At 43.4% G+C, this 16,788-nt stretch overlaps 1 protein-coding gene across 1 annotated transcript in view; it reads left to right on the top strand.

Moving 5' to 3' along the window:
* TOP3B (DNA topoisomerase III beta) overlaps positions 1–16,788 on the top strand; it is a 61,401-nt gene that overhangs the window by 965 nt on the left and 43,648 nt on the right. The gene's annotated exons all lie outside the window — the stretch shown is intronic.

Raw genomic sequence — 16,788 nt, 5'->3', positions numbered from 1 at the left:
GTGGGTTTGACACTTTACTGCTGGAAAAAAAAAAAGAGTAGATATTCTTGCAGCAAAAAGAAAGATGTCCTTCCTGGAGCAAAGGTGAGCCCCTGTATCCCTGCAGTTTGTTCCTTCAGCTTGCTATCGGTTGCCAGAGAGTGTCCTTTAGCCTTGCTAAATGTTCAGCATCTCACCATTCACAGTAGAATAAAGCCTGTGGGGAGCAGGTAAGACCTACGTGGGTCGTCCAGCTCTTTTTGGTGACCTGTGTCCTGAGCGTGACGTCCACCTCCCCGAACAGTTAAGCGCAGAAGCTTTCCCGTCCCACACCAACTTGTCTGTAGATTTTTCCCTGCCAGCCGTGTCTTGAATGCCAAGAATACTTGAAGCATGTTTCTTATTTCAGCATGGTCATTTCCCAAACTTTTTCACAAAATGCTCTCTGCCGAATTCTGCTGCTGTATGTACCCAACATCCTGCTATCTCTCCTGCAGCACAGCAGCTCTACGTATGCAAATATGGAAATCCATTGCTATCCCTTTACTTAATATATTATTATAGCTACACAGGAAATGACACATCCTAGAGAAAGGCAACTGCCTTCGATGTTTATGTGAAAAATGGGTAACTTTACAGCAAGCTCCAAGCGGGTTTGTCAGTTTAATTTTGGCCAAACTGCAGATGAAGTCCATGAAGGTTCCCCATCGGCAGCCCGCGGTGCCCAGCCCCAGCTCTGTCGCTGTGTGCCACAGCCCTTCCACGGGGCTCCTTCCTGCTCCGCGGGAGGAGGGCTGCTCTGCTGTAGTGCCGGACTGACTGATTTAGTTTGTGTGTTTCAGGGCTGGGGGACATTGGGGAATTCCCTGGATTTTCTGGGGGGTGTTGTTTAGCTGCAAACGCACCGTTGTGCTCTGCCCTCCCTTTGGAAAGGGAGGCTGAGGAAAGGCATTTGTTCTGCTGTTAGTTTGCTTTAAAGAAGGGCTCCTTGCAAACGCCCAGTGCTGGAGGAGAATGGCGTTTTTATCATTTTTAAACATCAAGGAAGGGAGGGAGAAAAGCTGAATTTCTTTTTTTTTTTCCAGATCTTGGGGTGTTTTTGCAGTGTAACTCAATCTGATGTCACTGGGGGTGGAGTCTCCACTGCGTTTGCTTAAACTGGAGCTGCCTCAGTTCAAGGCCTTGTGGCTGAAAGTTCTTAAATCTGCGGCAGACAGGCATGACTATTCCTTAATGAGACCCCTGCTGCAATAACGCGGTTTTTATTTTGATCAGCTTCTTAATGCTATTAATTATGATTTCTTTAATAACACTCTTCCCATCTGCAAGGTTACCGTAGTCCCACACGAACAGCAGAGTAACACGCTTCACCGTTACCGTCTGTGTGAAAACACATGTACAAACTCATATAAAACCTTCTTAATTAGGTCTTGGGCGTACATATGCTTTGTGAATGTGGGTGACAGAAACAAAGAGAAGAGAGGAGGGTAAGAAAAATTTCACTGAGGTTTCCAAAGATATTTACAGAGGCTGTTATAAATTAACTTTAAAATCCATCCTTGTGGAAGTTTGCTACAGCTAGGAAGGATAGATTTGATTTTTGTGTTTTGTCTTTTAGTCCCAGCTCCCTAGCTGCAAACATTTGCTCCTGTGGACAAAACTGTAAAGCTGCGTTCAAAATTAATTGATAAAACTCCATGGGAGACAGGAACAAATAGATTCATAAAATGTTCACAGGGCAGCATTGACCAACAATGTTTAAACTTAAACAGATTGGACTTTTGGTTTGCCTCAACTTCAAAAAAATCCCTAGGACTCCTTCAGAGAGGCTGGAAATCAAAGTCACTCTGGGCTCATCTAAAACTGTAACGCTCTTCTTATTTAGCACAGCCACCTTTCATTTTCTTTTTTTAACACACAAACTTGAAAAATGAAGCAGACCCTGCATTTAAACACTGATTTGAATTATCCTAAAAGTTGCCCCTAAAATATGTGAGATTCTACCATCCCCATATTTTTACCCAAGTCGTTTACAGAAAAGTTTTATTCAGATGGGCTTTGAGTCAGGCACACAAGAAGAAACCAGCTTAAAATTACTCTGTGTATGTGTATCTCTATGCACGTGTATGTGTCTACACACCAGTGAAACTCAAATTGTTTTTTATTTTTAACTCAGATTCTTACAGTTTTTCAACAGATGCAGCTTGTTAGAGGATTTTTAAAATGGAAAAATATAAAGAGAAGCAATAATCACAACAAAAAAAGGCATCATCTGAAACGTTTTAGCAATTTAAAAGCTGTCAGAAACGATTTCTAAAAGTCTAAAATGCATCCAAACTCATCCCCCCACCCACATCTTTATTTAGATGGAACAATCGTTTTAATGTGATAAAAGTGCCATATTTTCTTAAGGACATTTTGCTATCTGCAGGATTATAATAAGAAAGGCAGAGAAATCTCCTCAGTCCTTTCACTAAAAATAAATTATCTTCATCATTTCCTAGCTAGCAGATGGCCAAAAATACCTTATGTGTTTCCATAAACATAGCGAATCGATAGCTTCAAAAGTGATTGAATGTAACCCAAATGCAGCCAGCCCAGAGAGCTCAAATCTCTGCTGATCAGCCTTCTACAAAGCAGGCTCTTGTGCTCGGCTTGACAGTGCCCGGGCGGGAGGGGAGCATGAATGAGAAAAACAGTCACTTAAATGCAAGTTATGAATGAGGGATTGGATGGGAGAGGGAAGAAAAGAAAAAAAAAAAAAACACACCACGAGGAGAGACGCAGCTAATGCAAAAATCAGTTTAATTCCATAGGTTTTACATGGATGGGATTTTCCCCTCGGATCCCACCGGGTCTGCGGACTCGGAGTTCAAAACCTCCCCAGCCCAAACCCCGGGAACCATCCCCGCTGCAGGAGAGAGGGGTATTGTGCTCGGAGGCTCACGGTTTCTTCTCCCCCCCGTCTTCACTCGTCCCCCATCTCTCGCCCCCCTCCCTCTTTTGTAAATCAGAACGAGGAGGTTTTATAGTGAGTCTAATTCTCACTCCCTCCATTTCCTTCCTTTCTGCATTTTTTTTATCCCCCTTCCACCGCGCCCCTCCCCTGCCTGCAGCCCTGCTATTGATTAACCACTTCGCTGCTGCCCCTCGGCGCTGCCTCCCCGGCCCGGGGCCGCTCCGGGGCCGCTCCGGGAGCGGCGGGGGCCGCGGCCGGGGCCGCCCCGGGGAGGCTCCCAGCGCCCGGAGCCGGCCCCGGCGCTCCCGGCCAGCCCTTCGAAGTCGGGTGCCCTTCGCGGCGTTTCGGCGCCGGGAGCGCCCGGCCGGCTCCGGGCGAGGGGAAAAGTGGTACAACAAAGCGCCAGCGACCCAAACGTGGGGGGTTTCATCGCGGGGATGCTGCCCGCCTCCCCCGGCCCGGCTGCCGGGCGGCGCAGGGAGGAGTGTGAAGGAGCCAGGGGGAAAAAACGCGGGCACCGAAATAGTTAATGGCCCCTGGATGCATTGATTAGTATTGATGGCTTTGGTAGTTTTAATGGATTTGTTGTTTGTGGGAGGTGGGGAGCTTTTGCCTTGCTTTGAATTCTAACCCCCTGGCTGGGAGCTTGCTCCTAATTGCATGCACAGCATTCCTTCGGAGTGGGTGGTATCACCTTTTACTGCTGCTCCCTTCCACAGGGAAGGCCTGTAAAAAATCCCTTTCATGTGCCCGAAAATCAATACCCAGGGCTCTGGATGGCTGCTGTAAAAACAAAACAAAATCCCGTCCCTCCCCCGCCAAATAATAATAATAATAATAATAAATATATGTATATATGGGGAGAGAGGGGGGGAAGAGCCCCATAGGAGCAACCCCCGCCCTGCAGACAGCGCAAGGGGCAGTTGGCCCCCTTTGCCAACCCAGGGCAATGTCGGCCCGTGTGGAAGGAGCCCCTATTTTTACAGCTGCTGGGGTCACTTTTGGAGGGGGCAGGGGGCTGCCGTCGGGAGCTGGAGGTTTCAGTCTGGTTCTGGTCAATAAAAATGGACGTGGCTTGAAAATGCCTGCTCCAGTGGCAGGGAGGATGGAGGGTCAGAAGCAGTGCTTAAAAGGTTAAAAAGGACTGGGTGAGTGGGAAGTTGCAGAGTTATGGGTGGAGTTATCCACACTTTTAAAAAAAGCACAAGAGAGTAAACAAATTCATCTTTCGGTTAGTGTCAGGAGGAAGGTAAGAGCGAAGGGCTGCTGTGCCTCGCCGTGTCCAGCACCGGGCTCTTGGAAATAAAACCGAGACATTTTACTGGGCAAATATTAAACTGAGTTTATTTTTCATTCCACCTCCAAACCGTGCAAAAATGATACCAGCCTAACTTACAAGCGAACTTCATGTCCGCTTCTCTCTCTGCTGGATCTTAATTTCTTTAGCACTGAGGGGAGAGGGGGCAATTGTTAAGCGTTTAAAAATCCATGCAAAATAAATCAATGTGTTTCTGCCATCTACATTTCAATTCAATAACATCGTTTTCATAGAGCTATTTCATTAGTATGGAATAACTCACCTGTAAGTAATTACAGCTGACTTGCTTTCTAGCAGAGACCAATACAAGTCCAGAAAGGGGATAAAGGTTAGCTCAAAGAAATACTGCAGAGGTTTGGCATGGGTATAAAACTGAATAGCTGTGTTCTCTCCTCAGAAAGCGAGTAATTCTTAGTCATCATTTGAAAGAAAATTCATAGCTGTGCCTTGAAGCTTCGCTTCAATCTCAGATTTAAAACCAAAACCCAACTTGCAAGCGTTCCATCAGTAAAACGTCACGTCACTGCATCAAACAGAAAAAAGCTCCAAAGCAACAAACAACCCAAAGTTCCTAAAATAATTGTTTGAGAAATCCACCTTTCTCAGATTTCGCACAGGCTCAAACAGTCAAATAGTTTGTTTGATATTTGTTATTGTAATGCTGCCTCTTGTTGAAATTGTGTGTTGGCACTGAGTTACATTTGTTTGAAATTAGTTTATCAGTGTAACACTAACCTAAGAATGAGTTTACTGGTTCAAAAGTGCACTACTTTGAGTGAGATAATTTAAGTGGAGCTGTACGTGGAAAAAACACAGAGAGTGTTTTAAATGGATTTTTTTCCTACCTAAGACTCAAATTAAAGAGTATGTCTTTATAGATAATTTAGTGTCAAATTTTATTTAAATCATAGTTCAAAGGCTTCCTAATTTTATTTAATGATTTTTATTTAAAGCAAACTGCCCAAACATTTTGTATTAATTCATACTAATATGCAACGCTTACTTCCAGCTTGTCCAGAATATGCAAGAGGAAGGTTTCCAGGACATTTTCTTTTTAGGGAACCCCGGGTTTCTTAGTAACAAACAAAATTTTCAATAAAAAGAGTCTTTTTTCAGGATTAACTAATTTCAGGAAGTTCATCCTTTCACCATTGTACGAGCTTTTGTACGTACATTTTAAAACAAAATAGTTACAAAATAAAATGCCTTCCTAAAATACCCAGGATGTGCTCACCTCTCAAATTCCGTGGATTTGTACATTAAACTTGTTTTGGAACAAAAGTAAAAGGGACCTTTTGCTGTACCAAACAAATAAAATGTGCTTTCAGATATGCAGAGAGGAGGGAGTTGTGCTGTGAAAGATTTGAAGCAGTTTTTTAGAAGTGCACTACAGCGACAAAACCTACACTTGAAAGTATTTCAGGATCTCACTCTTTGTTTTAGTGTTAAGAAGAACATTCAGGTTTTTGGTTTTTTTTTAAATAAAGACAATCCACAAAACTTAATCAGAAGCAAAAGCTGGGATTCAGTTCTTTCCTTCTTTCCGAATCTGTTTCTTAGTTATTTTCCACACAGTTTTTTTTAAAAAAACCCAACAACCTAAAACCAAAGAAAGCGCCCGACCTGCAGCTCAGAGAGTATGAAAAAAGGGTAGTTATTGCCTTCATTCACTGGATTCACCTTAACGAACAATTTTGGATTGTCATTTGTTTGAAATCTGCAGCATATTTTTATCCCAGACATTTTAGTGCACTAATCTGTGTGGCATTCAAGAAAAGTAACTGAAGAAAAAACCCCACCTTTCCCCCCCCCCCAGCAGAGTTGCCAATTAATGTGATTCTGTTAGCCCTGACCAAACGGGAGGAATCAGCAGGGTATTATGGGAGATTTATCTAAAAGTCACATCTCACTTCTGAGTTAAGAATTTAATATGAAAATAAATCATTATAAAGGTGCTGTCTTTCTTCTGGTATCTGTGAAATCTGTGCTAACCATGGAGATAGCTGTGTGTTCGGTGAGGTGTGAGCACAGGCTCTGGGCAGGGTTAGCAGAGCTACTTGTTTCTCTGCTAAATGTTGAAAACAGCTTTTCCTTTTTTAACTCTCAAACCCCACCAGTAAACACTTGTGCAGATGCAGTTGGTGTATTTTAAAGGAGTCAATCGACACAAACGGAATTATGAAATTATGGTTTGATTATCAAACAAACGGTTTAGTTTAAAAGGCTCGTGAGGCTTCAGCTTAAATTTGGGGGTTTTAGAGGGGTGAACATGTGGCTGTGCTCTCAGTTTGACTATCTCATAAACTGTCTCTTCAAAACGAAATAGAGAACTGCAGAAAGAAGTGTTCACAGTTTCCCTTGGCATGGCTACTGAATTGCATACTAGAAATGAATTGAAAACTCATTTCCATTGCTTTTAGCTGTTAACCAATATAACTTTGTTTTAAGCTTGCAGCCTTAGCGAATGCTTCCAAAGTTAAATTTAATCTTTGTATTCCTCAATAGCACCAGTGAGGCTTAATTTTAAACAACATTTATTAAAAACTTTGTTTCAAGATTAATTTCCCCTTACCTTCAAACTTGTGTGGCTTGCTCTTCTCACAACCCCAAAACAATTAATATTGGTGTTTTGTTAAATTATTTTCTCCCAAGCTGTATGCCAATTATTCAAGTCCATCAAGGATTAGTGGTTCAATTATATTTAAAATATCACTTGCTAGTTCACCTCCAGTTTCCAGGCACTCTGGTTAGCCGAGCAGAGCACCTACCCTTAATTATAATCTAACATTCCTCATCACTTATAATGAACGATACTGAACTAGTTAAGCAAGACTTTGTTGGCACAAGAGGAAAATGAAAATAAATGAATTAACAAGCCCTGAAAAAAAATCTTTGGAATTCCAGAATTTCTTTGGTTAATATCTCACACACATTGTGCATTTAACCACAGGCAAGTGGCGGGTGCTTAAGGTGTAAAAGACCCTTTAGAAATATTTCAGTCAACACTGCTAGCTCTTGAGCATGTTTATGTATGCCTTTCATGTCAATGGGGGAAAAATAGCAATGAAATTTTGGTGTTTATACACCTAGAAGCTGGGAAGTCCTGGTTAAATATACCAATCTGTAGCTGGGAACATTCATGTGAGAACGAGAGCTTCTTCATGCTAATTGAAATCCGTACCTGGAAAATAACAACCTGCAGGAAGAACTAATTTTTCAATGAGAGCTCAAATGTGTTCGGAGCCTGTGACCAAACCCAGGACAAATTCAGATGCGTTCACTATAAACACTCTCTTACAGAATAGGAGCTTTTTCTGTCGGCGAAGATGGAATTTAGATTGTAGAAGTCATCTGTTCAGATCAAACAGATAACAGTGTCTTTTCAAAACATTAAAAAATATTCCTTATCCACAATGTTATCTTTGTGACTAAATGATTTTAGTAAATGCTGCAGGGAATATGACATTAGCTAGCAGAGTGCGGCGGGTCCCTGCTTGCCTCAGTCCTCCCAGTATTCCTTGTAGTGGACCGAGTCCACATTTAAAACATTCACACGCGTTTCCCCAGATGACATCAAAGACTGTTTGAATCAATATTTGGATGATCAGGCAGCAAATGTTTGAATTTGGAAAGGAAGGGGCAAATGCGGGCTGCGCATGGCTGCTGTGGCACGTCGCACGCGTTCTGAGGTGGGCAAACGTCGTCACATGGCAGAGCTGCCGTAGGAAGGCGAGAAAACGACCGCTGGTCGAGCGGTCGGAGGGTGCCTGGAGGATTTCATGACTGGGCAATTCCACGAGGCAGAGAAGAACTGGGTGGAATTAACAGTGCCATCAAGGAAGGGTCAGTGTTTGTGTGGACAATATTAACAGGCAACTGAAGTGCAAGTGACTGCAGGGCAGAATCGGTTCACCAGTTCTTCCAAAGCCTTTGATATTACCAGTGAAGAGGAAGACTTGCATGTGGTGGCAGAAACCAGAGATGGCACGTTTTTTTAACCTAAACTTAGAAAAAAGCTACTTTGGTGCTGTGTACACCACCAAAATCCTTTAGAAATCAAGAATTGAAGAGAAAAATTGCTCTGTTAAGACCTGGCAATGGAAACTTCAGGCATCACTATGTTTCAGCTCAGACAGTTTTTCTCTTTCCCAAGTAAAAATTTAAGAGAAGACAGGTGTAGATCAACTGCGATTTAAAGAAAACCAACAACCCCAAACCACACAGTAAGAACACCTTCACAGTATTTAAAGCAAACTATTAAGGGTTCTTCCAAGTACGCATCTAAGCTTTGTCTGTCAGGGGTGGACTCAAACACAGTATAAAGTGTATCTGCTGCTCTTACCTGGCTCTTGGCAGACCTGACTTGGTTTCGGTACAACTTTCACAAGTCACTGGCATCCTAACATTGCTATTCATTAGCCTGCTGGGAGAAGGAACCAGCTTTTCTCTGCTGCTCACATAGAGGATGCGCCCGCTCTTCACAATTTCTCATTTGAATGAAACGTTTCTTTAAAAGATATCATCAAAAGAAATCCCTAAAAACTTTAGGCTCGTTATGTGACAGGGTATTTGTTTTTATTAAGGGTATGTTAAACTATCCCCACCCAAATAACAATCAAGATAACATCTCTTTAAGCTACATTAATTCAGACTCTAGGAGGCCAACATGTATAAGGCAAAGTGTGCAAATTAATATGCTAAAGGATGCTGCACACTTAAACCACACTTTGAAACAACAGACCTTTCCAAAGAGATCGTCCGCTCTCATCTCATTTAACTGAAATTAATCAAAATTAAACGAATTCTCAAAATGTCAAAAGTGATTGTAAAAAAACAATGTGCGTTGCAAACCCCACCACCTAAACAGCCACTATGTTTAAAGGAAATCTGTGATCTGCAACCAATTAGGAGCAAAATGGTTGTAAAATATTTAATTTGTGAGTAGCATTTTAAATTCAGTAACAGCTATAACAAAATGGGTAAGTAAATGACATTAATCACTCCTGATACTAAATTATCCCTCTTTTGCTTCTAAGACAGGAATCGGACGGGGCGATGTTTTCTATTAGTTAAATACATCCATAACCCAATGAAAGCCTAGGAGGCCATTTAACTAATGGGGATTCCAACATCCTTGTTGTTCCTTTATTTTGTGTACTTTTTAAAGGTCATATAACTGTTTTAAAGAGTCACCCCTTGATTTTTTCAGCAGAGGTAGTGAGTATTATTTTCCTGATAAGAGCTGTTTCAGACAGGTAGAGCAATGTTTCCTGCAGTGAAGACTAAACACCAAGCTCATTTGAAATGATTTTAACAACTTCATGGCCTAAAGGAAAATACTGCTCTCTAGCCTACAAGATGAGTTTTTTTTCTTTTTGGTTTTGTTTCGAAGAAGAATAATTTTTGGAGGGTAATACTAAATAAAGCAGTAAAGTGCAAGTGGTTATTTTCCACAGTTGAGCTGTTATTTCGTTCAAAATCTGGTATCTTCTTTGTTTTTAATAAATTAATGGTGAGTGCAGCAAGTGGGTGCAAGTGCTCGACTCCTCCATCCCAAACCAGTCCTGCGGGGTTCTCCTGCGCAGTCTGACAGCCAGAGACATACGGTCTCACTCTCACCTGTTTTCCAGTTTTTTACACTCTCTGGCTGTGGATCTCCATTTCTCATTTCATGAAAAATGAAACTGTATTTTTATATATATATATATTTTTTAAAAAAAAGACCAATTTTAAAAGCCCATTTTAATTCATGAACATATCAGATTAGATTCAGCTTCTCAAGATGAATTATTTCCTGCTTTTCTTTCTTGTAAATATCTTCCACCACCAACCACCTTCTGCAGATAAAACTTTACCAATTAGTCATTTACAGACATAAACTCACAAGGCAAAAAACAGCCTTTGCAGCTTTAGGCCTCTTTGATGATGATGATGTTTACAAATGCTTTCACTGCTGGGCTAGTAATGTGCACTTTGCCATTAGCTCTCTGAAACTGTTCGACACACAAAATGTGCCTTTCAGTAAGGCAGATGGTAAGAAAGATTGTTCCTTTCATTATATGCAGGACACTTATAAAATAAATAGTGGCTGGGGTGAACACACCGATTTCTTCAGACTGAAAAAAGCTGTCTTGTTGTGCAAAATGATTTCACTGGCTGAACAGGTCACTCATAAATATCTGTCCTGGTGAGGTTTCCACTATTCCTGCGCTGCCACCGTGCCTCCCAGAGCAGCGGAGGAGACGGGGGCTCCTGGTGCCAGGTGCTGTACGTGCTCATTGTAAGGCAACCCTTGTATATGAGATGCGACTGAAACCCTTCCTTTCTCTACCGGTTTCTTTGGTTCCTATGAAAATTTGCAGTTCCCTCTTTCTTTAGATGTCAAGTGCAACCAGGACACATTGGCTCCTGACAGCACTGTTGTACGCAGCAGGACAAAAGTTCTGCATTTGATGGGGATACAGGAGCTAAAAAAGGGTTAAGTCAGGCAATAGAGACATGAATAATCTGCGCTGCCTGAACAGAAGCAGAAGTGGGTTCCTGAACGGTGTGGCTTGCAGGAAGAGTGAGAGAAATGTCAGAGCCCAGATAGCTTGCACTGGTTCAGGAGAAGAATAGCTGTTCCGATTAAGGAGACAGTGGGCAAAGTGTGTGCTGCTCATAGGGCTAGAGCCTTTTATTGATGCAAGCAGCCTCGGCTGAACAGCTGAGTGTCCGTTTGGAGTCAGACAGAAGAGAGCATGAGGTACGTTGGCTCTGCTCCTCTGTGCCAGGGTGCATACTCTGCACTCTGGTTTTCCTTCGGTTGCTGGCTGGGACCGACCAGTCCCACTCCTGGGACTGCTTTGAAGCTCAGGCAAAGGAGTTTACCCCAACACAACCAGTTTTTACACCAGGCTTTACAGGTGGCCAGGACAGCACACTGAGAGCAGGCAGCATGTTTTGCTTCTCCTCTGAGTACCAGACACTTACAGAAATGTGGAGGTTAGAGAGATGAATCAGCTGCCCTCTCCATTTGCTTCCCCACAATGCTCTCCTGTGGTCCATTGGATTACCTAAGCACCAGCTGAGTTTTGGGTTTGCTTGAATATCTACCAAAACATTTTAATAGCTAACTTTGCTATTTCAAGAAAGATAAAGTAGCCAGAATAAATTGGATTAAGTCTTTAACCCTGTGGCACAAAAACCTCTGTTATACTTCCAATCACTAAATTAAAATGAACGTCAGAGATATAGTAATCAATTGTAAGAAAAGAATCAAAACTAGGGTGGGTAAGGGAAGAAAACAAATGCTCAGGAAGGAGGGATGGAAGCATTTCTTCCAGAGCAGCCTAAAAACTTTCACATAATTACATGGAGAATAAAGACTTCAAATGTTTCCACAGAAGCAAGGAGCAGGTTTCTAAAACTGCTCTCCTAAGAAAGGGCAAGAACTTGGGTACTCCTTGGACATAAGCTGGGTTTGCCTTCTCCTGTGCTGGACAGCTGTCATTGGCACCTTGGGTTGGGTCGTCTGGCTAGAGAGGTTCTGCAGGGGAGCACCTCTCCATCCCTTCCCCTGCCCCTCCACCCTTTTGCCCAAGGTAGAACATCCCTCTTGTGAGACGACTACCTTGTCGTGTGTGATCATCCATGTTTGGGTGCAAGAAGGGAAAATGCTCTGAGTTACGCTGGATTCCCGTGAGTTTGTCACTAGGACATTTGCTTGCTTCTCGGAGGGTAAAATCACAGACAAGTCTTACCCTGATCCATCCTGGGCTTATGTATCGCTGGGCAAAGCAAACATCTTGATCTCTACTCCTCATATCCGTGCCATCCGGTTAGCTGTGTGTGGGGCATACACCTCTCCACTGTAGAGAGAAAATGGGAGAGGGAGCTGAAGTTTGGAGCATGAAGCTTGTAAACTGTCACTTGGACAACAGGAAAATAAATAAGAGGATCCTCAGAACATGGATCTGCTTAAAAACATATTCTCAGCACATGGCACTGAGATTGCTAATGATCACAGTACCTTGATACTTCCATAATCTGGCATGTCCTTAGTCCAGGCTTCTTTGGTTTCTGTTATATCCTTTTGTCTCATGTTTGCAGCTAATGCAGGACAGGAGTCCTGTGGCTGAATTCCCAGAGAAACCTGGCTCTGGAATTTGACTGAGACACTGGCTCCTCTGGGGAGAGTAACTGAGGGATTCTGGGTTCAGCCGAGGGCTCGACAAAAATGCGGTCCAGCCTATTTAATCAGGTTATCACTTGCCTTCCCTTGCTTTACATTGTTTCCTGAAACCTCATAGAAGCTAAACAATAGATCATTTCACTGTGATGCAGAGCCCGACACTGTCTCCACTGGTGTACATTGTGCAGTGGGGCTCTGAATTGGCACCGCTGCCGAGTCTCTGAGTAGTACTGACAGGAATGACAGATATTTGCTACTCCTTGGGAGGATCCACGGAAACTCCTACATGATTTCTGTGATATCCTAAGACACACAGATATCATAGATGTCATCAGAGGAACATAGGCATGGCCACAGTACATCAAAGAGTAATCCACCTAGGTTTGTCCTGAAACAAGATACTGATCTAATTTGATGTACTCATAGAAACTAGAGATGGGGAAACCACTCTCAGTCCCTCTAGTTAAACTCCAGCGATTGCAGGGAGGTCCTCTGCACTGAGAGACAGAGATTGCTTTTAAGAAATCTCTCAGCAACAGCTGGGCACTATGAATAAAAAGCCAGCACTGCAGAAGCCAAGTTTCACTTCCCATACTCCGTACGGACTGTCAGTCAGGTCAGATCTGGGAACTGACCAGATTTAGCAGTAGCAGCCAATGTAAAGGAGTTTCTGTTTTACTATCTGTGTCCCAGCTCAATGCTTCTCTGCACAGCCTTGTTTAATACACTGTGTTTAGAAATGGTTCGTTTGTCATGTTTTAGGAAGACGTAGAGTATCACTGTTTCAAACTCTTTGAACATGGAAGGCTGATTCATTTCTAATTTGGACACTTAATTAAGATTAAGAGCTTGGAACGGTTTCCGTCTGAAAGCAGTGGGACTTTTGCCGCTGACTTTGAATGCAGGTAGAATTACACTGTTGGGCTGTGTTGGTGCAGTACGACAAGTGCACCAGAGTGCTAAAGAAATAGACTTTCCACTAAAGCCCAGAACTGAGGTCTGGAGAGCTTCCAGTTCCTATCCAGCCAACAGCACCTTCTGTTGAAATCATTGATGTGGATCGGTGTAAGGATTGAAATTCCGCTTCTGGACACAAGCGTACAGCTTTCATTGGCTCAGCTGGAGGCTGCGTGTTTGTCTCAAGGGAGAGTATCTATTCAAAGGCACAGGACACTGTCCTCAGTGCTTGCTACAAGAGGATTCTTTTTTGTGCCAAGGCAGGAGACCAAGATATTGGTACCCCATTCCAGCTGGCTGGGGAAGGGCTCCTCAGGAAGGAAAAAAAGGATAAAGAGGCTTAGATCATGCCCTGCCAACAGGAAGACAGCACTCACCAGCTACAGACTCGGCGCATTTCAGAGCGGTGTCTTGCTGTTCCCTGTGCTGTCAAGCAGAGAAGAGAGCCTTTCCTCCCATTCCGCCTGCAGAGGAAGGGGTCTACTCTTACTCCTGCCACTGTTACCCCTTCAGAGCGGAACAGCAGCATTTCAGTTGAGGACAGCAGGGCAGCTGCCTGTGCATCCATCAAACGCGTAGCTCACAGAATTAAGTGCGGGGTGGGGTGGCCGGAGCTGTACTGCTGCTCCAAACAGGGCCGCGCTCTGGGAAAGCGGGACCTGAAGCTGCCCCTTGGCTCTGCCCCTGCAGAGAGCTGCACCAACAGGCCGGCAGGAGCCTCCTGGGACAGAGATCATTTGCACAAGCCAGCCCAGGAGCAAGTACACAAAGATCCCCAAAATGGACTGGTCAGTGATTCCTTATTTCACCTTTTCTCTTTCCAGTCAGCAGTGTTGTGCTTTATCTTGCCTATGCTTAGGATCACCTGGTGTTAGTGAGCTATTCATCACAGCAGGCAAACCCCCTTAGCACTTGTCCAGCTGCACTGAGCCTCCCGTTACAGGAGCTCCCTCCCCAGAAAGCCCTGCTGCACTGGGGTTAGGTTTTAAGTTTGGCAGGTCTAGGGCACTTTGTTCGTGTTCTGAGAGCAGCTGTTTATTGCTGCAGGTTCCCCTCTGGCTGCTGGCAAGTGAGTACCTTTAGCCTGTGTTATTTCTCTGTGTTTCCTTTTTTTTTTGTTTTTTTGAAGGCAACATTTATCTCCTTGTAAGCTGTTGTTATCCAAGGCTCTTGAAGCTCATGGCACTCTGTAATAATACCTGATGCAGACATGGTACCTATAAGAGTAGCAGCTTGCAATCGTAAATCTCAAGGTATTTTATGAAGGTGATTGTTGTATCTGCTTTGCAAGTGTCGTTGCTAAAGCTGAGAGAAGTTAAGTTGCCTGCCCTAGTACACACATCTCGTCTGTGGCAGAGCAAAGATTAGAGCACGCCAACCTCAATGGCGCTTGCTCTGTTTGCTCCCTTGGCCTTACTGTGCAGCGCTTGTGCTACGCAGCGCACCATCCGGGCCCTCGGAGTGACGCAGGACTGCAGAACCCCTGACACCGACAGGTGGGAGCTCTAGTTTGCTCTCATTTGGAGTGGGGATGGGCACAAAGCTCGGGTAGCCTTGCAAGGAAAGCCCTGTGCTTCAGCCCTGAGAATTCATGTTTTGTGCCAAGTAGTTGTATTGTTTTCTCTGCTTTCTTCAAGTGTTTGTTGTAGTAGATCTTACTGCTGTAATGGCTCTTCTTCCTCCATGTGTTGCTCCAAATTCAGTTTTTAGATGACGGTGTGTGCTGGGTAAATGAGAAATGGTTGTACATGTGCAGGGTCTTGTTTTAAAATATCAGATGTCGTAATGGTACCCAGCTGAAAACTAGCGGGACTTTATTGTGATTATTTGAGCGTTTTCCTTTGAATGAAAGATTTTCCAAGCCCATCAGCACTTGTGGGCAGCATGAGAAAATGATCAGATGACAATGTATGCTCAGTAAAACAGCTGCTCTTTCTACAGTCGTGAGTCAAAGTCTGCTTTGCTGCAGAATTTCATTGGAGTCAACTGGAATTTTGCCCGAGTAAGGTGCTCGAGATTTTTCTTCAAATAACTTTACAGTTACTCAAGATGGAGAATTGGGAATCACGTGACATTCCTAACACAATATTGTGTTTCCATTCTTGCTGCATGAACATACTTATCTGAAGATTAAGTAGATCTTGCACTTACAAAAGTGCATGCTCATGCTGAACGCAGACAAAGACGTTGGAGCTGTTGTATTATTGGAACTCCAGTTATTTATTCAACTGTCCACCATGGCAGGAGTTTTTCTGTTAAATATATAATTCCCCACTTTTTTCCTTAAACAAGAGAACCAGAGGGTGAAAGGGTTGAAGATTAAAATGTAAACAGCAAAATTTATTATAATTACAAGAGTGTTTCAAATTATTTCCTTAAACTGCAACATAATTTACCTCTAGTCAAGGTCTCTATTGGTGGTGAAAGAGGAAACTGCTTGACCTTGGGGTGACCTCTGGCCCCCGGGGGTCAGCGCCCGAGGAATGCGCAGATGTCACGGTTCATAAGCAAGGACAGAAACTCTCAGGTTTCCCAGGCAGAGAGGCGCCAGTTCGGGGATGGGGCCAACATGTGCACCTCCCTTTGAACCAGCCACTCATACCTGAAATCACATTGAAAGCGAGCACGCACGGGGCTGGGGACAGGAAAAGTCCAGAGCAGCCCAGGATGGAGGCTTGTTCCAGGAATGGACAGAAGCAGCAGGATATAATGAAGGGAAACCTAAAATTTCAGTAAAGTGGGCCAGTATCTGTGCTACCTTGTTAGTTGCACTCAAGGAATGCTGCAGACAAATGTGATCTGAAACACAGATCCATGTACAGTGCTTGGCAAGTATCATTTAGAGGAGCTTCGCTGCAACCAACTGATGCAGCTTGTGGCTGTTGCAACAGCAAATGTCCTGTACTCTTAACAATGCAAAGGAGAGAGAAATGGAAGGATTTATTGCCCATACTATGTTAACAAAAACTGTGCATGGGCTGGGTTAACGCAGAGGAAACTGCTGCTAGGACTTTTGTAACACCAGCAGAGATCCTCACAGTAACCCAGGTCTGGAGTCCCTTGAGCTGCTGCTTGGGTGCCTTCTCCCTCTGCCCCGCAAGAAAGCGATTTGCATTGCCAAGCCATATTCTTTGAACAAAAAAAACCCCAAACACTTTCATGACTGGGACCAAAAAAAAAAAAACAACAACAACAAAAAAACCTAACACAAAACACTAAAACCAAACCGAACTTTAGAAAGTTCTTCTTAATAAGAGCAAATGAACAAGGAAAGTTGGGTTTAAGCTAAAACAAATTTTGTGGTAAATATTAAGCTTAGGGAGAGAAATTATACTAGCAATAATATTCAAAGAAGAAATGGGCTGAGGGGGAAAACAAACACAAGGTTAATTTTAATATTAA

This window comes from Phalacrocorax carbo, chromosome 15 (genome assembly GCF_963921805.1).
Source record: "Phalacrocorax carbo chromosome 15, bPhaCar2.1, whole genome shotgun sequence".
NCBI classification, from domain to species: Eukaryota; Metazoa; Chordata; class Aves; order Suliformes; family Phalacrocoracidae; genus Phalacrocorax; species Phalacrocorax carbo.
Note: the sequence above shows the minus strand (reverse complement) of the source record. Positions and strands in the feature narration are given on the sequence as shown.